This window comes from Sapajus apella, unplaced genomic scaffold (assembly GCF_009761245.1).
Source record: "Sapajus apella isolate SASKATOON/1434 unplaced genomic scaffold, GSC_monkey_1.0 scaffold4, whole genome shotgun sequence".
In the NCBI taxonomy this organism is placed as follows: Eukaryota; Metazoa; Chordata; class Mammalia; order Primates; family Cebidae; genus Sapajus; species Sapajus apella.
The window spans coordinates 28,370,143-28,390,836 of record NW_022436944.1 but is presented as its reverse complement, the minus strand read 5'-3'; the positions used below and the strand labels follow the sequence as shown (position 1 = coordinate 28,390,836).

At 42.6% G+C, this 20,694-nt stretch overlaps 1 long non-coding RNA gene across 2 annotated transcripts; it reads left to right on the top strand.

Moving 5' to 3' along the window:
- The first annotated feature begins 25 nt into the window (after positions 1–25).
- On the top strand, positions 26–17,983 carry LOC116541321. Of its 2 annotated transcripts, none has more exons than XR_004264794.1 (3): positions 26–254; positions 15,178–16,028; positions 17,330–17,983. It is a non-coding gene; the product is annotated as an uncharacterized LOC116541321 (long non-coding RNA). The 2 variants fall into 2 exon arrangements; XR_004264788.1 differs by lacking the exon at positions 26–254 and adding an exon at positions 7,451–7,570.
- The last annotated feature ends 2,711 nt before the right edge of the window (positions 17,984–20,694 follow it).

Here is a 20,694-nt window from a genome sequence, read left to right as displayed (position 1 = left end):
TTCGCGGAGACCGAACCCAGCCCGCGAGAGGCAGGAGGGAGTCCCGCCCCTTGCCCTCCGTGTCGGCCTGTGGGAAACCACTCATTGGCTGGAGCGTTTGTCAGCGTCTAGAGGCTTTGAACCCACCAGGCAAAGACCCAGTGCATCTGTGCGTTGCACAGTCGCATCTGTGAAGCCCTGCATCTCTCCTGCCCTGCCTGCCAAGACTGATGTGCAGCTTTTCTGCCATCATATACCGATATAATGTGTCCAAGGTAGGTGGTGGCTCCAGGTTTTGAGGGGGCTGCAAGCGTTCTGTTTAAGACAAAGAATATGAAAGTACAAATTCAAAATTAGTTATGAAAGTCAAGTGAGAAACAAAACAGTTATAAACATTGTAGATATTAATCCAGCTGTATCAATAACCACTTTAAATGCGAATAGTCTGATTACAGCAGTTAAAAGAGAGATTGTCAGAGTGGATATCAAAAACAAAGCCCAGTTGTGTGTTATTCACAAGAAACATACATTAAAAGCAAAAGGATAGAGAAAGCTATACCATGCTGACATTAATAATTTTTAAAAAAAAAGCTGAAGTAGCTATGTTAATTTCAATAGAAGCAGACTTCAGAACATGGAAATTTATCAGGGGACAGGGACATTACATAAAGGGGTCAACTATTTGGGAAGACATAACAATACTTAATATGTATGTACGTAACAACAGAGCACCAAAATATGTGAGGCAAAAAAAGATGAAAGGAAAAATAGGTAAACTCACTGTTAGAATATTTTCACACAATTTTTAAAAAGTAATTAATACATCTAGAGGCAGCAAATGAGCAAGGATAGAGTTGAACTGAAAAAAGATCAAATTGATCTAACTGACATTTATACGATACTTAATTCAATAACAGCAGAATATAGATTCTTTCTCAAGCTCACATGGGACATTCACTGAGATAGACCACAATCTAGGCCATAAAACATAGCTTAACCAATTTAAAAGAATAGTACAAAGTATGTTCTCTGACTACAATGGAATTAAACTAGGAATCAACCACAGCTGATGAAAGAAATCTAGAAGATTTAAATATATGAAGAAATATTCCATGTTCATGGAGAGGAAGAATTAATATTGTTAAGATATCAATTCTTCCCAATGTGATCTATAAATTAAATGTAATTCCAAACATATTCCCAGCAAGCAAGCTATTTTGTGGATATCAACTAACAAATTCTGGATATATATGAAAAGGTAGGAGATTCATAATAGTCACCACAATATGAAGAAGAAAGAATGAAGTCAGAGAACAAATGCTACCTAAATTCAAGAGTTACTATAAAGCCACAGTTATCAAAACAGCAAGATATTAGTGAAAGAATGGATACATAGATTAATGAAACAGAGTAGAGAGCCCCAAAATAGACCTATGTACATGTAGTCAACTGATTTTTGAAAAAAGGGCAAAGGAAAGTCAATGGAGAAAGAATAGTCTTTTCAACAAATGGGCATGGGATAATTTGACGTCCACTTGCAAAAAGAAAAATTTTAATGATCTAGACATAGACTTTATACCTTTCACAAAAATTAAATGGGTCCTAGTCCTAAATATAAAATGCAAAACTATGAAACTTTTAGAAGAAAACATAGCAGAAAATCAAGGTGACTTTGGGCTTGGTGATGACTTTTTAAACACAACACCAAAACCATAATCTATGAAAGAAAAAATGATCAATTGGACTTTATTAAAATTTTAAAACTTGTTCTCTGCAAAAGACTATGAAGAGAATGAAAAGACAAGCCATACACTGGGAGAAAATATTTGCAAAACACACATCTGATAAGGGACTTGTATCCAAGATATACAAAGCCCAACAATAAGAGAACATAAAACCCAATTTTAAAATGGGTGAAAGATCTGAACAGACATCTCACCACAAGATAGAAAATAGACTTACAAAAATGATACGCAACCTCATTTGTACAACCACTTTGGAAGACAGTTTGGCAGTTTCTTATAAAGTTAAACATAGCCTTACCATTTGATCTGGCAGTTGTGCTCCTAGATATCTAAATTGATTTGAAAATTTATGTCTACACAAAAACCTGCACATACATTTGCATAGCCACTTTATTCATAATCACCAAAACTTGGAAACAACAAAGATGTCTTTCAATAGGTGAATGAATAATCAAACTGGGACACATCCATACAATGGAATATTATTAAGTAATTTTAAAAATTTGCTATCAGTCAGGCATGGTAGCTCACTTCTGTAATCCTAGCACTTTGGGAGGCTTGGGTGGGATGATTGCTTGAGACCAGAAAAGTCTGAGATCAGCCTATGCAACATAGTGAGAACCTGTTTTTACAAAAAAATTAAAAGTTAGCTGGGTGTGGTGGTGCATGTCTGTTGTCCCAGCTACTCTGGAGGCTGAGGCAGAAGGATGGCTTGAGCTCAGGAGGGTGACATCGCAGTGAGCTATGATCTCATCACTGCATTCCAGTTTGGGCAGCAAACTACAGGGATAGTAAAAAGATCAGTGGTGACCAGGAATGATGGCTCATGCCTGTAATCCCAATGTTTTGAGAGGCCAAGGCAGGAGGATTGTTTGAGCTCAGGAGTTCACGACCTCATCTGTACAAAAAATAAAAAACAAAAAAATTAGCCAGGTGTGGTAGTGTATGCCTGTAGTCCCAGCTACTCAGGAGGCTGAGGTGGGAGGATTGCTTGAGACAGGGAGGTCATAGCCTAAGTGAGCTAAGATCATGCCAATGCACTGCAGCCTGGGTAACAGAGCTGAGACCCTGTCTCAAGGGAGGAAATAAAAAAAAAATCAGTGGTTGTCAGGGAACCAAGGAGGTTGGAGAAAGGATTAGAGGTGAAAACAGGAGATTTTCAGGGTAGTAAAACCATTCTGTATGATACTTTAATGGTAAGTGTACAACATTATGCATTTGTCAAAACCCATAGAACTTTACTGTACAAAAAGTGAACTTTAGTGTATGCACACATTTTCAAAAAATCGTATTGGAAATTAGAGGATCCCAGAAAGAAATGCAGACTGTGACAAGACAATGTAACTGTACTATAAATGTATGAAACAGCTTCACTAAAGATGGAGGGAGGAAGGTACTAACCTAAGTAACTCTGGAAATGACTAGAGTCCATAAGACTAAAGGCAAAATGAACTATATAATAAAGCCATATATATATAAACTATATAATTAAGGCAAAAGGAACTACATATAGTATATAAGCACTATTCTATAGCTGATAAAGTTGTTTCCCTTTGGAGTATAAGTTAACAATTCTGATACTGCTATACATATATACTATAATTGGACAATTTAGTAAAGGGATGATGGATAATGAGAGCCATGAAAAAAATTAATAAATGGGGGAGAAGAGACACATCACTCATGCAGAGCTATTCTAAATAGTTTATGTAAATATTCTATACTAAAGGAGGGGACACTTTATTCCCTGATCCTTAAGTATGGACAGTGCATAGTGACTTCCTTCCAAAGAGTACAGTGTGGAAAGGGTCAGTCAGCAACTTTCTGATGGAAAAAGGTGATGAATACTACTCACCTAGATGATCAAAGTCAACCACAGTGATACACTTTGATAGTATGTATCCTAGATATGGTTTGATGAAAATAGCACTTTACCTTTGTAATCTTCCTCCTTCGTAAACTGTAACTCCAATCCAATTATAAGAAGAATATCCACGCCTGTAATCCCAGCACTTTGGGAGGCCAAGGCAGGTGGATCACAAGGTCAAGAGATCGAGACCATCTGGTCATGGTGAAACCCCGTCTCTACTAAAAAATAGAAAGAAATTGGTGGCACGTGCCTGTAGTCCCAGCTTCTTGGGAGGCTGAGGCAGGAGAATGGCTTGAACCCAGGAGGTGGAGACTGCAGTGAGCTGAGATCGCACCACTGTACTCCAACCTGCGACAGAACAAGACTTCATCTAAAAAAAAAAAAAGAATATCAGAAAAATTTCATTATAGAAGAGGAGCATGCTGCAGTTTACCTAACTGTTGCCTTTCAAAACTATCTGAGTCATAAAAAATGAAGAAGGTCAGAAAAGCTGTGATAACCAAGAGAAGTTTAAGTAGATACGATGACTAAATGTAACGTGGTATCCTAGGTGGGAACCTGGAATGGGAAAAAGGTTTTGGATAAAAACTGAGGAAATCTTTATCAACCGTAGATTCTGGTTCATAATAATGTATCAGTATTGGTTCAGTATTTGTAACAAATAGCAGACTAATGGAAGATGTTAATAATGGTGAGAACTGTGCAAGGGTGGGCATGTGGGAACTCTGTACGGTCATGCGCTGCATAAGAGCATTTCAGGAAATGATGGACCACATGTGTGAAGAAAGTCCCATAAGGTTATAATGAAGCTAGAAAATCCCTATTGTTGAATAACACTGTAGCCATTGTAACATTGTAGTACAATTACTTTATTTTCAAAATAAATATAGTGTAGTCTAAGCATACAGTGTCTATAAAGTCTGCAGTGGTGTACAGTGAGTGCTAGGCCTTCAGGTTCACTCACCACTCACTCAGTCCCTCACCCAGAGTAACTTCCAGTCTTGCAAGCTCCATTCATGGTAAGTGCCCTATATGGATGTATCAGTTATCTTTTATACTGTATTTTTACTGTACCTTTTTACGCTTAGGTATTTGTAAATACACAAACACTTATTATTGTGTTCTAATTTCCTACGGTATTCAGTACAGTAACATGCCGACCAATTTTGTAGCCTAGGGGCATTAGGCTATACCATCTAGGTTTGTGTAAGCACTCTGTATAATGCTTATACAATGACAGAATCACCTAGTGACCATTTCTCAGAACATACCCTCACTGTTAAGTGACACATGGCTGTATTAGCTTCTTGATTTTTTCATAAATCTATATCTGTTCTAAAGAAATAAAGTTAGCATCTGGTTTTAGTCTTTGTTAGAGAATCTGGGATATGGGGATTTGTATTCACATTCTACTCATGTTTTTTTTCCACATTCTATTCTTTTGTTTTGACTTTTCCCTCTGAATAAAATAACAACACACAACCAATTAAACTGTGGAATCGTTCCATACTTGCTCATTGTTCTCTGCTTGCTCACTGTATTGAGTGACCTCCCAATATGGCTGGATGAAATCATCATAGCCAGAGATGTCTTTCTCCCCAGTTTTGTGATTTGTTGCCTTTGACTAAGGGTTCTAGGTACTTCATTTTTACTAAGCAATAGTCCAGGCTCTTTGGAACATGAAAATGTGCAAGACAAAACCTGTGGTGGGAGAGGCACAGGTTGGCAAAGGAGACAAATGTGTACAGGCCATTATGATGTAGTAAAGTGCTGTAATAGAAGGCAGATCTTTGAGGAGCCAAGCCTTAAGAGATATAAGGAAGAAGGCCAGCTAGCTAAGATACCCAAGAAGGCCCAGCTGGAGAAAAGGTGGAAGAAAATAGAAACTGATGAGAGGGCTCCAAAGAGTGGTCAGTCAACAGTATTAAGTATTGCAGCAAGATTAAGTAGGTTCAAGGCTGCAACACATTCATTGGACTTACGGATTTGCTTATTGAAATGCATTCATTGGCCATTAATGATTGTGCTGAGGATACTTCAGCGACAAAATCGGGGAAAGAAGTCAGACAATTCTATTCTGAAGAGTTAACGGGCAGTGAGGAGTTGGAAGCCATGGACAGAGCTTCATGCTGAAGCATACACCAAATGATTTCTATCCATGGAGTGCTGATAACGTGCTTGGCCATGAGGTACCTGGCAACCCTCTGTGAAGTACGGGGCAAGGGAATACTGGAGACTGAACTCCTACCTGTCATCCTGCCTTCTCCCACTTCAGCTCCAAATCCATCTACTCTTTTCTTGCATTCAGTCCTGTGGCAATATTCGGTTCCATGATAACGTTACACAGAGCCACCGTCACTCCTTAAGACACGGCACTGCAAACTGGGTTGACTAGATGCAAATCATGTTCATCGCCACAAGGTGGTGATTGCTCAAGCTCTGAATGATGTGGAATCTCCCTTCGAATTTAGTTTCCAAAATAAAATTCAAATCAGATGCTCAACTCCTCCTGCCAGCACATGGAAAGATAGTGACTTTTATTCTTTCCAAAAGGACTACATTTCTTACCATGTGGTCTTTATTACAAAATGTACTCACATCTTTGCCAGACTAGACCTCAGAAACAAATTTAAGTAAACGACATGTCCCCAGTTTGCCTGGGACACTCCCACTTTTCACCTGTTGTCTCATGCAATTATTAATAGCAACCCCTCTCACTTTCAAAAGTGTACAGTTTGGGCCATGTGCAGTGATTCATGCCTGTAATCCCAGCACTCTGGGAGGAGGAGATAGGTGGATCTCTGGAGGTCAGGAGTTCAAGACCAGCCTTGCCAACATGGTGAAACCCTGTCTCTACTGAAAAATAACAAATAGCCGGGCATGGTGGTGCATGCCTATAGTCCCAGCTACTTGGGAGGCTGAGGCAGGAGAATCACTTGAACCCGGGAGGTGGAGGTTGCAGTGAGCCTAGATCGTGCCACTGGACTCCAGCCTGGGTGGCAGAGCAAGACTTCGTCTCAAAAAAAAAAAAAAAAAGTGTACAGTTTGGACAACATGAAACCTCATTAATTTTTTTCCAAACGAATCACCTTGGGTTACCCCTGCTTTTTATATCTTGATTTAATAAAACCCATCTTTTACATGTTTTGTGACATGGATCAATGTTTTCACTTATTGTCTAAAAGTCAGATTTTTAAAAAAATGTCTTTTTAATCAGCCCTTCCCTCAGTGATGTACTTTTTTGTTTGTTGTATTTTAATGCAAAACCTGCTAACTTTAGGGGCTGCTGAGATGTTTTAGAGTTTGAAAGATTAAAAACCACTCTTTCTCCTGCAACTCATGTTTATTGCCACAAGGTGGTGGTTTACGCAAAGGAAACGCTTCTGAGACCCAAATTGGACACTAGGAGCATTTTCTTCATCAAAACACTTCAGAACTGATGTGACTCTGTAAAACAAGAATGACCATCCTCACTTTAAGAGGAAATCATAGACCAAAGCAGGCTGTATTTCCTCAGATACCTTCCCGTTTTTCATCATAGAAGATAAGAGCGTATACACTCATGCTCGTCTAAGCTGACTCCTCTCCCTTTCCTTTTTCCACAAGTAACAGCAGGTCCCTCGTGTGCCTTGCTCTGAGGAAGGCAGCCAGGAGTTGTAGAACTGAAAGCTTTAGGGTCAGACAGATGTGGGCTGGATCACAGGTACACTTACTACCTGTGTAAGCTTGGGTAAGCTGCTTCAGAATACCCAGTCATAGTTTCCTCATCTTTAATTTTTTTTTTTTTTTTTTTTTTTAAATGGGGTCTTGTTATGTTGCCAGGTGTCTGGAACTCCTGGGCTCAGGCAGTAAGCAGTCCTCCCACTTCAGCCTCCCAAGCAGCTGGAACTATAGGGGCGCACCACCATGCCCGGCTTGTTACCTCATCTTTAAATGAGGAAATAAGACCTGCCTTTCAGGAATGTTGTAAAGAGAGGTAATGTGTTTCAAATTTTCTTGACATTAAAACCAGTGTTATTGTTGTTGTTGTTGTGAAGGTATCATGCCTCCTTTCCACAGTATAGAAACCTGTCGGGTAGCAGCTTCCCACCCAAGGATTGCAAGCCGTAACTCCCCAGAAGAGTCATCCAAGTCGTTGTGTGGATCAATATTTTAATTCCTTTTTATTACTTCATATTCCATGGTCTCAGTATACCACTGTTTGTTTCAAATTAATATTTGGGTGGGAAATGAAGTAGGGGTCAAGGTTCTTTCTATTTCCCCATATGGATTTCTGGCTGTGTAAGCACCATTTGTTGAGAAGACTTTCCTTTACTTCATTGGATTGACTTGGTGTCTTTGTCAAAAACCAACTGGCCATATAAGAGTTTCCTTCAGGATTCTCTAGTCTATTCCGCTGATCTGTTTGACCATCCTTATACCAGTACTTAATTACTAGTTGCATAGTAAGTCTTAAAATCAGGGAATCTAACTCATCCAACTTTTTCTTTTACAAAATTTGTCTATTTTAAGTTCTTTTACTTTCATACAAATCCTAGAATAAATCTGTTAATATGTCTTAAAAATCCTCTTGGAAATTTGATTAAATTGCATTGAATCTAAAGATTGGCTTGGGAAGAATTGACATCTTTTAATGCTGAGTCTTCTAGTCCATAAATAGGATATGTATTCCATTTATTCTGTAACTTCGGCAATGTTTTATAGTTGCTGAATCAATCTGGCCAGTCGTTTGTGTTTATTAATGCTATTGTTAATGAAATTGACTTTCAAAATTCATTGCCAATTTTGTGCTGCCAGTACATAGAAATACAACTGATTTTTTGTATATTGACTTTGTATTCTGAGATCTTGCTAAACTCACTTCTTAGTGCTAGTAGTTTCTTTGTTGATTGTGAGGGTAACTGAAAACACCAGACAGTGAGCCATAAAATGGAAGCAGCTGCTGGTCTGAGCCTACCAACCTGCCTTGGACTGTGTTGCATTTTCTTCATGTCATCGTAGTCAGTGGAGGTTACAATCAAACTGCTGATCTGTATTGTGAGTCCCTGTAGGACAGGCTATCCCAGCCACTTCCTCGTGAATCTTTTATAATGAACCTCAGGTTTCCATCATGACCTGAACAAATGAGCCCTATGTCACCCACCATTCAGGCTTATGGAGAAGTCAGAGGAGATGGCAGGGAGACTTCTACATCTTGTAGAGGAATGTGACCATAGGTCCCTCCTCTTGGCAGACGTTTCTCCATAGGTCTCTCATGTGTCTGCATATTTTTCAAGCAGAGGCACTGACTGTTTTATTCCTAACCACCTTTTCAGGAATGTTTATATAGCAAACAGCCTTGAAAGATAGAGGTAGTAAGTATCTCCTTCTAAAGCAAAGGCAAGGTTTGTTTATAGCCTTGGAAGTTAGATATAGCGTCTCCTTCTGTAGAAAGCATACTGAACTCTTCAGTGTAAAAGCTTTGGTTTCTTCAAGATAGGCTTCTTCTCCTGTAACAGAACCCGCTGCATATGCAGGTGTCACCTGGCCCTCTGCGTTGTCCTGTGGGAATCAGGGTTCAGGAAACAGATGCAAAAGTGCAAATACTTTGGTTATTGCTACTGCTTTGAATAATAAACTATCCTTCATCTCTGACCCAGGAGTGACTTATATGTTCTTTCAGCATCCATGATTATGGAAGAATAACTTGTAAGCTTACAATGGGGTAAAATCTCAGATGATTTACAGTTCTTGACACCTCCCTAGAGGTAATAAACTGTGCGCCTTGATTGTTGAGGCTGCTGGAGCACATGTTCTTCCAGCCTCCCATTAGAACTCCTTGCCATACACTTGAAACTTTCGAGGCAGAGCTAGATTTCAGTCAAGCTACAAATACCTCATTATCGAGGACTTCTCTCCTCCAGTGTTTCACCCAGTTTCCTGAATGGCTGCCCTGGAGATTTGAGGGCTTAATGCTAAAAGGCTTTAAGCATTTAGAGATCTCTAAATGTCACTAATATTTAACTCAAAGATTTGTGTGCATTTCGGAATACAACATACCACATCCATGTTTGTTTTAATGTAAAAATAACACTTAATAATTCTAACCATCAGGGACTTTTTTAAAAACTGTTTTCTAACTGTCTTGCTTGTCAAGACAGTTGACAGGATGCTACTGGATGATGCTACTCGATTTCAGAAAATTGTGCTAAATTAAAGCAAGCAAGCCCTGCATTTCAAATTCAGCATTCAGGCCCTTTTTCTTTCTTTGATTTGGAATTACAATATTTCAGGCACTAAAACTCACAAAAACGTGACTACAAAGGAAGATCATTTTCCATTGTTTTACAAACTGGGGCTTGATTACTGAGAGGAGATGCTCAGGAAGCTGACCCCACACTGTGGGTGGCGGAATGTCACTGTGAGTATATCCTGTTGAGAGGCCACATTGTTCATGTGGCAGGGAGTGGCTCTTACCTAGGTGGTAGCAGCAGCTTCTTCTCCTTTTTCTTCTTCTTCTTTTCTTCTTCTTCTTCTACTTCTTCTTCTTTCTTCTTTCTTCTTTCTTCTTCTGAGTTGGGATCTCACTCTGTCACCCAGGCTGGAGTACAGTGGCCCGATCATCAATGCTCACTGCAGCCTCAAACTCCAGGACTCAAGCAATTCTTTCACCTCAGCCTCCCAAGTAGCTGAGACTACAGACAAATGACACCATTCTCAGCTAATTTTTAAATTTTTTTGTAGAGGCAGGATCTCGCTGTGTTGACCAGGCTAGTCTCAAACTCCTGGGCTCAAGCAATCCTCCCACCTTTGCCTCCTGAAGTGCTGGTGAAACAGCTCCTCTGTCTGGGGATTTATCTGTGGTTTTGTGTCCCATGCTGAGAAAGAATTCAGGACACCGATACATACGAGGAGTGGGTTTAGGAGCAGAAAGTTTAATAGACAAAGAAGGAGAGAAAGAGAGAGAACTTCCTTATACTGAGAAAGCGGGTCGCCCTAGAGAGGGTCTTTGGTTTGGGGTGGAATGTGATCAATTTTGTACAGAGGCTTGAGGAGGCAGTGATTGATTTACATAGCGCCCAGGGGATTGGTTTGACGAGGTGTGCCATTTTACAGAGGCCACGAAAAGACTGGTACTTCCACCATTGTCTTTTATTATGCAAATTCAGCTTCCACCTGGCAGTTGCCATGACACCAGCACACTTGGTTTTACCTGGATGGTGACATGATGCCCGCACATGTGGTGACGAGGAAAAGGGAGTGGGTACCGCAATATTGGGTGGACCTGGCTCTTAGCCACCTGCATTTACATATGCATATCTATGCCTGCAGCCTGACTTTCCAGGCTGTTTTCTGTTAGACATGATTTGGGGGCTGCTTTTTATTAAAGGAAAATTCCACCAAGCCTTTCTAGCTACCTAAAAATAATTTCTTAATAACTCCTGTATTACTGGGATTATAGGTGTGAGCCACAATACCTAGTCCAAGGTCAGCTTTTATCAGCTTCCAGGAAATGTTATTAAAGGCTTTTCTTTTTTAATGAAGACAGATGTCTGATGCTTTAAAAATGATTTTTTACCCTCAACACTCATTTTTATCAAATGTAAGTTTCTGAAAATGTAAGTTGTTGTTGTTGTTGTTTTGTTTTGTTTTTTTTTAGACAGAGTCTCACTCTGTCCCCCAAGCTGGAGTACAGTTGTGTGATCTTGGCTCACTGCAATCTCCCCCTCCCGGGTTCAAGAGCATCTCCTGCCTCAGCATCCCATGCAGCTGGGACTATAGGCGTGTGCCACCACGCTTGGCTAATTTTTGTATTTTTTTTTTAGTAGAGATGGGTTTCACTACATTGGCCAGGCTGGTCTCAAACTCTTGACCTCAAGTGATCCATCTACCCCCATCTCCCAGAATGCTGGAATTACAGGCATGAGCCACTACATCCAGCCTGAAAATGTAAGATTTTGAGTAAATGTAAGTTACTCAAAAGACTCATAGTTCTCTTCACCCAGGTCCCCAATAATTGGGGAATTGACCAGAATAAACCGTTTCGTTATTTTAGTTCAGACGACCATAGATTTGCCATCCAAAAAGCAAGCTGCCTCCCACCCTCAGCCAGGCACAGTACTAGTTGTATGGCCCAGAGACAACAGCAATAACCCATTCTCCAGCAGTCACCCACCCTAGACATGTCTTTTTACTTGAGCATGCCTACAGAACCAATACAAGCAAGTGCTCAGATGTCTTAGTCCATTTTGTGTTGTTTATACCTGAGGCTGGGTAATTTATAAAGAAAAGAGGTTTATTTGGCTCACAATTCTGCAGACTCTATAAGAAGCATGGTACCAGCATCTGCTTCCGATGAGGGCCCGAGGCTGCGTCCACTCGTGGCAGAAGGCAAAATGAAGCTGGTATGTGCATATCACATGGTGAGAGAGAAAGCAAGAGAGAGCACAGAGGAGGTACTGGGCACTTTCCAGCATCCAGTTCTCATTGGAGCTAAGAGTGAAAATTCATTCATTCCCTTGAGAATGGCATTAGGCCATTCACTGAAATCCGCCCCTGTGATCCAAACACCTCTCACCCGGCCTCACCTTCAACACTGGGACAGGAGTTATTAACTATATCATCAGGGCACTCCAAATTACCAAGTCTTTACATCACTCACTGAATGTTAACTCTGGGATTTCATGGAAGAAAACATGAGAATGATTGAGAGAAAAACAGAGGTGCTGGATTTGGTTTGTATCTGCATGTAACAAAACCACTGACAAGAATGAAATTTCAAAACTTTATTCTTTTAATTCATTGAGTAAAAACAATACTCCAGGAAAATAAACCAAGCAACAAATAGCCTGTGACTGGCCCCAAAGGCTCACACATGCGCCATACCTGGATGTGACAAGCACAGGCCCTGGGAAGTCTGCTATGGTCTGGACATGTGTCTTCCATAGCAGTGCTTAAGACCCTGGAGGAGGTGTGGGGGCTCTTTTCTCCACTACAGCTCCTGCCCCCCCCCCCCCCCCCCCCGTCATTTAGTTACCAGAAAAAAACGACCAGTCTATTAATATTCCAAACATAGTAGCCATAATTAAAATATGTGTCTACTTTGGTGGCTGGGCCTGGGTCCTCTTCCCTTTTCAGCTTTATTTCCCAGCATGAAGGCAGAAGTTGTGCAATCCTAGAGCAGACTTGCTCCTGAGAACAGACAGGGAGAAAAACTGAACCCAGTCATGAGTAGGATCTGGACAAAGATGTCTAAGGATTAGGACCTCAGCCCACATGCAGGCTTAGCCTGCAGCTCAGGGGAATGAACATACTGTACTGGAAGTCTGCCCTGATTATTCTGTGACCTTGGGCGGAATTATGCATGGAATCCATGCCAAGGCATTGTATCAGACCCAAATTATTGGGCCCACCTGCTCCCCATGCCTTGAGCCACTTATGCAATTGAGACACAGCTGCTGCTACCAACACCTCGTCTCCTAACACCACCAGCTGTCCCAGCCTTCACTAGGATGAGATCCAAGCCCTGGCAGGGCCTCCATTGTTCTTGCTGAAGCAGGAGTCGCAGCAGGTCTGGCCATAAGCCGAGGCTGATCATACCCACAAACCTCTGGGCATTCCCACCACCTCCTAAGGCAGGCGAAGCACCACTGCACAGGATCTGGGTTCCTCTGTGGCTGCCTGGAGAAGCTGATGATGCAAGCTGGAAGTGGAGTGATTGTATCCTGGGCAGGACTTCAACCCGTGAGAGACAGAAGGCAGGAAAGAGATAAACTCCTCTCCCTAATGAAATTACCCCAGTGCTTAGTAGTTCCAGGCCAAAAGGACGCATTTTTTGATGGGATTATGGTCAGCCTAGTTAGTGCGCCATCTTTCATTTGTTTCCCCACCTTTCCTGCCTCACCTCCCTTTTCCTCTCACTTTTGCTGCCCTGTGACTGTACCTTCTTCCAATAAAGGGTTAGTATATATATTTTGCCACTTGGCACAGGCTGTTTCCTAAGGAACCCAGGCTAAGACAATCCCCTTTCCTATTCTTATTCTGCACTAATCCCCCACAGGAAAACCTTCGATGTTTCTAATAAGTATCTCCTTGTTTGTATATGTATTTGCAAATTTTTTTGTGTGTATGCATATATTTTTAATATATGTAGGGGTTACTGTGTGATACACTTTATTCCTCATTCTCTTTCTTTTTCAATCATCCCAATGTTTTAAAGATCCATACGTGTTGCTATGTAAACACTGGGTCCAGGTGCTGCCTGGTACTTCATGGCAAGCACTCAGCACATCTTCCCTACCCACTCCCCAGTGATGAACATCAAGATTGTTTCTGAATCCCCCACCTCAAACAATGCTATCCAGCTTAAACGTTATTTGAAACTCTTGGCCATGTGCAGTGGCTCATGCCTGTAATCCCAGCACTTTGGAAGGCCAAGGTGGCCAGGAGTTCAAGACAAGCCTGGCTAACATGGCAAAATTCCGTCTCTACTAAAAATACAAAAATTAGCCAGGTGTTGTGGTGCATGCCTATAATCCCAGCTACTTGGGAGGCCGAGGCAGGAGAATCTCTTGAACCCAGGAGATGGAGGCTGCAGTGAGCTGAGATCACCCTACTGCACTCCAGCCTGGGTGACTGAAAATAAAAAAAAAAGAAACTCTCATTCCACCTGGTGTCAGAAATTAAGCCATAGGCAGTTCCATTTCATATCAGTAAATTCAGAAATTTCTCAGTTAAGTACTGTTTCTTGCCACCCGCCCCCAATACACCCTTTTGTTGGAGTTACCTTGCAGTTGTAAGGGACTTACCGAATGCCAGTGCACAGTAGGAGGATTACCTGTCCGCTCTGGCATCTTCAGGGACGTACACATCTGGTGGTATCAGACTATTATCCATACAGATGGTTACTACATTCTTTCCAGGCTAACTGCAAGGTCCATAGGATCTTCCAGCTTAAAAAAGGTTTTGTTTTGTTTTTTTGAGATGGAGTCTTGCTTTGTTTCCCAGGCTGAAGTACAGTGGCATGATCTCAGCTCACTGCAACCTCTGCGTATTGAGTTCAAGTGATTCTCCTGCCTCAGCCTTCCGAGTAGCAGGGATTACAGGCATGCACCACCACACCCAGCTAATTTTTTTTGTATTTTTAATAGAGACGGGGTTTTGCTGTGTTGGCCAGTCTGGTCTCTAACTCCTGACTTTAGGTGATCCACCCACCTTGGCCTCCCAAAGGACTGGGATTATGGGTGTGAACCACTGTGCCTGGCCTTTTAAAAAGTTTTTTTTAATTTTTGTTTCTGTTTTTTTTTTTTTTTTAAAGATGGGGTTTCACCATCGTGGCCAGGTTTGTATTTTTAAGAGCAATTTTAAGTTCAGAGCAAAATTGAGAGGAAGGTGCAGAGATTTTCTATATACCCCCTACTCACATACATGCATAGCCTCCTGGATTATCAACATCTTCCTCCAGAATGTTATATTTGTTGCAATTAATGAATTTACATTGATGCATCATAATCATCTAAATAATTTATATTAAGGTTCACTCTTGGCATTGTACAGTTTTATGAGTTTTGACAAATGTATAATGACATGTATCTACCATTGTAGATTCATACAGAATTGCATCTGCATGGAACTGCAATGAACTTCTCCATCATCCATCACCATCTTCAGCAAGGTATGGATCTCAGCCTGGTGGTAGAATGTGAAGGTGAGGACCTCATCCAGGTTTCTTCGTTCCTTGGGTGCTCTGTCTTAGCCCTAGAGGCTGCTCCTTATATCTGTAATTGTATTCTTCAGAGTTTTCTTTTCCCTTTGCTAGATAATCACCTCTTACCCATAATACATTTTTATATTAAAATTTCCTTGTTTAAATTATCATGTGGTTTCTGTATCCAGAGTAAACCCTGACCAATACATAGATATACCAATTTGTACTTCTACCTGCAATGTGTGAGAGTTCCAGTTCCTCCACAATTAGTTATTTTAAAGCCTTTGTCTACCAACCACAACATCAGGATGATTTGTGTGTCTTCTTCTATAGTCTGTTTTTTCTCTTATCAGAATGATATTTTCATATCTCTTCACAAGTCTACTTATTTTTTCCATATGTAGACATTGTATGTAACAGGCATAGAGACTCTAGACGATATAATTTACCACACAAAGTGTTCCGTCTTTCTTCTGTTAAGCAGATGGGGGTAAGGAATGATCACATCAGTCCAATGAAGGATTGAAGTGGGTTGGGACTGGGTTTTGGTTTTGGAATCTGTCTATCTCCAGTTTATCTCTGGTTTACCCCTATGCCTGGCATGTGGATTTTGGGTGAGTGCCTTGCCAGGTTTCTGGATCCACAGCCATGAAAGACTGTGAGATTCAGCTCTGGCTTTTCAGAGGTTCCCAGTCCAGCTTCCAGATTCTGTCTCCATGGAGCTTCAAGATCTGGCCAATGTCTTGAGGTGGGAGCTGGCTCTGTGTTTGGGGAAGGCCCTTCCTTCTTGGGAAACTTTCATTTTCTAAGCATTGTGGGACTGTAGAATATTTCTTTTTCTTTTTGAGACAGAGTCTTGCTCTGTTGCTCAGGCTGGAGTGCAGTGGTGCGATGTAGGCTTACGGCAACCTCTACCTCCTGGGTTCAAGGGATTCTCCTGTCTCAGCCTCCTGAGTAGCTAGGACTACAGGTGCGCTACCACGCCCGGCTAATTTTTTGTATTTTTAGTAGAAATGGGGTTTCATCATGTTAGCCAGGATGGTCTCGATCTCCTGATCTCGTGATCTGCCCGTCTTGGCCTCCCAAAATGCTAGGATTACAGGCATGAGCCACTGCGCTTGGCCAAATATTTCAGCCTTTGGTTTTTTTGAGACAGGGTCTTGCTCTGTTGCCCAGGCTGAAGTGCAGTGTTGCAATCAGAGCTCATTGCAGCCTTGACTTCCCCAGCCCAAGTGATTGTCTTGCCTCAGCCTCCCGAGTAGCTAGGACCACAGGTGCACACTACCACGTCTGGCTAAGTTTTATTTTTTTCTTTGTAGAGATGGAGTCTCCCTGTGTTGCCCAGGTTGGTTTTCAACTCCTGAGCTCAAGTGATCCTTCCACCTCAGCCTCCCAAAGTGCTGGGATGACAGGCATGAGCCACTGCATCCAGCCCTATTCTGCTTTTAGATGCATTCCTAGGTGCAGAACTCAGCAAATGTCAGGCTCAGAAAATTGGTGGTGTGTTTAAAGCTCCCATATTCTAATTTGTCATTCTAGCACCTGTGACCACTGAAAGCTTTGCTGGTTTCCCTTTCCTCCATTACATACAGGCCCTCCTGCTATGCAAACTTGATCATTAGCAAGTGCCCCAAACTGACAAATGTCCTGGGGATGGCGGAACAGCTGGGGAGCCTCATCTCATTTTGTTGCAGTAGGAGTGTTAGCCTGCCACAGCCTATTAAATCCTACCTAGAAGAGGAAATCGCCTAGGCTTTTGAAACTCAAAACTGTCCTCTTTAAACTGTTGTCTCTAGCATGTGTTTCAGTATTTTAGATTTGACTTTTTTTTTTTCCTTGACAAATTTCTCCTGCACTATCACTACCCGGAGGCTCTGGGTGTCAAAATACGGAACAATGTTTCTCAAACTGTAGGTTACAATCCATTAATGGGGCACAAAATTGATTTAGTAGGTCGTGCTAACATTAACTTTTGTTTCATGTGTGTGTGTGTTTGTGTGTGTGTGTGTGTGTTCTGGTTTGCAGTGTAAAACCTATTTCTTCCTATAGATTGCAGCCCACAATGTTTAAAAGCCACTGGACTTTAGTTTAAATGGAGTAAGAGCCAAGGGGAGAAAAACAAACATTATCAGAAGCAAACATATTAGCTGAGTATGGACAACTTTTGGAGAAGTTTGGCTGTTAATGGGAAGGAGATTGATTGGAAGCTGCTCTTCTGGCCCCAGATAGCAAGAGTGAGCCCGTGTGAGGAATGAACTGTAAGTAGCAGAGAAGAAAACCTTATGAGGCCTACTTGCTAATGAGGCTGGAGGAGGTGGTGGGTGTGAAGGGCTGTGTTTTAGTCCATACCCCTCCGCTGCTATAACACAATAACATAGACTGGGTAATTTACAAGGAAAAGAGATTTATTTGGCTCACAGTTCTGGAGGCTGGGCAGTTGAAGAGCATGGCATTGGCATCTCGTGAGGGCCCCCCAATGGCAGAACGCAGAAGCTAGGGTGAGACAGAGAGAAAATTGGACCAAACTGATCTTTTCTATCAGGAACCCAATCCCTATGATACTAACCCATTCCCACAACAATGATATTAATCAATTCATGAGGGCAGAGCCTTCATGACCTAATCACCTCTGAAAGGCCCCACCTCTAGCAATTAATTTCAACTTGAGTTTTGGAAGAGACATTCAAACCAGAGCAGGGCAGCAGGGACGGCTAAAGATGAGACGTGGATGGACCTGGACTGGTAAAGTCCATGAAAACTCTGAAAGCAGAGTATAAGATCTTGCCATTACATCATGGGCAGCCCAGGGGAAGACAGGCCTTGTACTTGGCACAGAAGGGTCAGCGGAGGGGATGAATAAGCATGGGTGGTGTGGGCAAGGTTCTTTTGCTAGCCCATGGTTGATGCCTCAGGGTCATTGAAGATCTAATTCCAGCCGCAGGCCTGTAGCTAGAATGAACACTAGTCTCCTATTCACCTTCTCCCTGTTCCACAACACCAAACACACACAACTGACCTGCCCTTCAAAGCCACCTGGCATGGAGTAGGCTTTGTGGTCAGAAGAGCCTGACTCTCATTCTACCAGCTGTGTGAGATTGGGCTTACAGTCTCCTTATATCTAAGACAGGGTTCAGATGACCTTCAGCACAGGATTGCTGGGAGGTGGGCACAGCCATCACTATGTCTGGTGTCAGGCACACTGTGAGTGCTCAGAAGCTCACAGCTACTTTTACCTTTACAGAAAGCACTGAAGCTGGGAGTTCTTTTTTTTTTTTTTGAGACAGAGTTTCACTCTTGTTTCCCAGGCTGGAGTGCAATGGTGCGATCTCAGCCCACTGCAACCTCTGCCTCCTGGGTTCAAGCAATTCTCCTGCCTCAGCCTCCCAAGCAGATGGTATTACAGACATATGCCACCATGCCAGGCTAATTTTGTATTTTTAGTAGAGGTGGGGTTTCGCCATGTTGGTCAGGCTGGTCTCAAACTCCTGACTTCAGGTGATCCACCCACCTTGGCCTCCCAAAGTGCTGGGATTACAGGCGCGAGCCACTGCGCCCAGCCTGAAGTTGGGAGTTCTAGAGGAAAGCTGGGCCACAATGACCTGGTTGACTTCCAGCCCCAAGGTCCCAGGCCTCCAGGTTTGCTGCTGAGCTAGGCCCCAGTTTGGATCGGCTCTGAGGCAGGGCACTCAGCAAGCCTCAGGGCAGAGAGGCAAGTGCAGGACGTGCTGCAGTGGATGAAATGTGTTTGTTTTTTCTGCTCTGGGTTGGCAAGTGGCTGTGACCTTAGCCAGAAATTGGCTCTTGGCCTTGTGGCTGGCCTTGGACCTCTGCGCATTATATTTGGGCCTGAGCCCTGCCTGGGTTTTTGGCTAGGAGTCTGGCCTTCTGCCATGCCTCAGACACACCTGATCAGCCAGGCAGATCTGCCAGGGATTTTGGAGACTTCAGCTCAATCATGCTTCGGCATGTAAGATTTTCTCCTTGCCTTCTCAGCCTAGCTAATTGTTATTTGTCCTTCCCAGATGTGGCTCAGTCATCAGCTCTCACAGAAGTCCTTCCCTTGGCATTTGCCTCCTCCCCATATTGGGTCAGGTGCCCTTCCTCTGGTCTCCTACAGGCACTTTGCTTCTCTTTTCTACACCACTTGCCCCTCAGTTGACACTCAGCTTGCTTATAGGCGGTTCTCTGCCCCAGCGCCCAGTACTCAGTAGATGCTCTGGCAGTGTTTACTGGATGAATGAAGCTTTTCTGCTCAGTGGCTCTGTTTTCTAAGCCCTCATTTCCCGGAACCACAACTGTATTTCAAGGTTCAAAGAGCAGAGGAGGCAGCTCAAATGGAACAGCCCATCCCCAATCACAATCTGCAAGATTTTTTTTTTTTTTTTTGAGAGGGAGTTTTGCTCTGTTACTGAGGCTGGAGTGCAGCGATGCGATCTCAGCTTATTGCAACCTCTGCCTTCCGAGTTTAAGCAATTCTTCCTGCCTCAGCCTCCCGAGTATCTGGGATTACAGGCATCCACCACCATGCCTGGCTAATTTTTCTATTTTTTTTTTTTTTTTTTTAGTAGAGACAAGGTTTCACCATGTTGACCAGGCTGGTCTCAAACTTCTGACCTCAGGTGATCGGCCCGCCCCGGCCTCCCAAAGTGCCACAATCTGCAAGATTTAATCTCACCATTAGAGAATTGCAGGTAGGTCAAGCACTGTCTCACATTTGTAATCCCAGCACTTTGGGAGCCCCAGGTAAGTAGATCGCTTGAGTCCCAGGAGTTTGAGACCAGCCTCGGCAACATGGCGAAACCCCATCTCTACAAAAATACAAAAATTAGCCAGTCATGGTGTGCACATGTAGTAGTAGTCCCAGCTACTCAGGGGGCTGAGGAAAGAAGAGGTCTTGAGCCTGGGAGGTCGAGGCTGCAGTGAGCTATGATCACATCACTGCATTACAGTGTGGGTGACAGAGCCAGACCCTATCTCAAAAAAAAAAAAAAAAAAAAAATGAGAGAGAGAATCCCAGGTACCTGGGTATGACTATTACCTGTTTAATTTCCATTTCTGAGGAGAGGTTTATTACAGATATGTGTATGAAAGCAGTATAAAGACACTGCTTTGACTCTTACGTAGATGTTGTCTCAGCTCAAGCTGAGGGCAATGGGTCAGTGTCCTGTGCCAGTCAGGGCCCAAGAGAGGACATCTCTTAACATGGGGAGCCCATGAGGGGATGACAGACCACCAGGATGCACAGATCCCTGCCTGCCTTCCCAAGTTCTATGGTAAATGGAGGGGGTCGAGGGAGTCAGGTTCTGGGGCAAGACCAGCCAGTCGAAGTACTGTAAACTACTGTCCCTCAAGCCTTCTCCCCAACCAGGTCTTTTACTCCCTACTGCTAAGGAAAGATACTCTTGATGGCACCC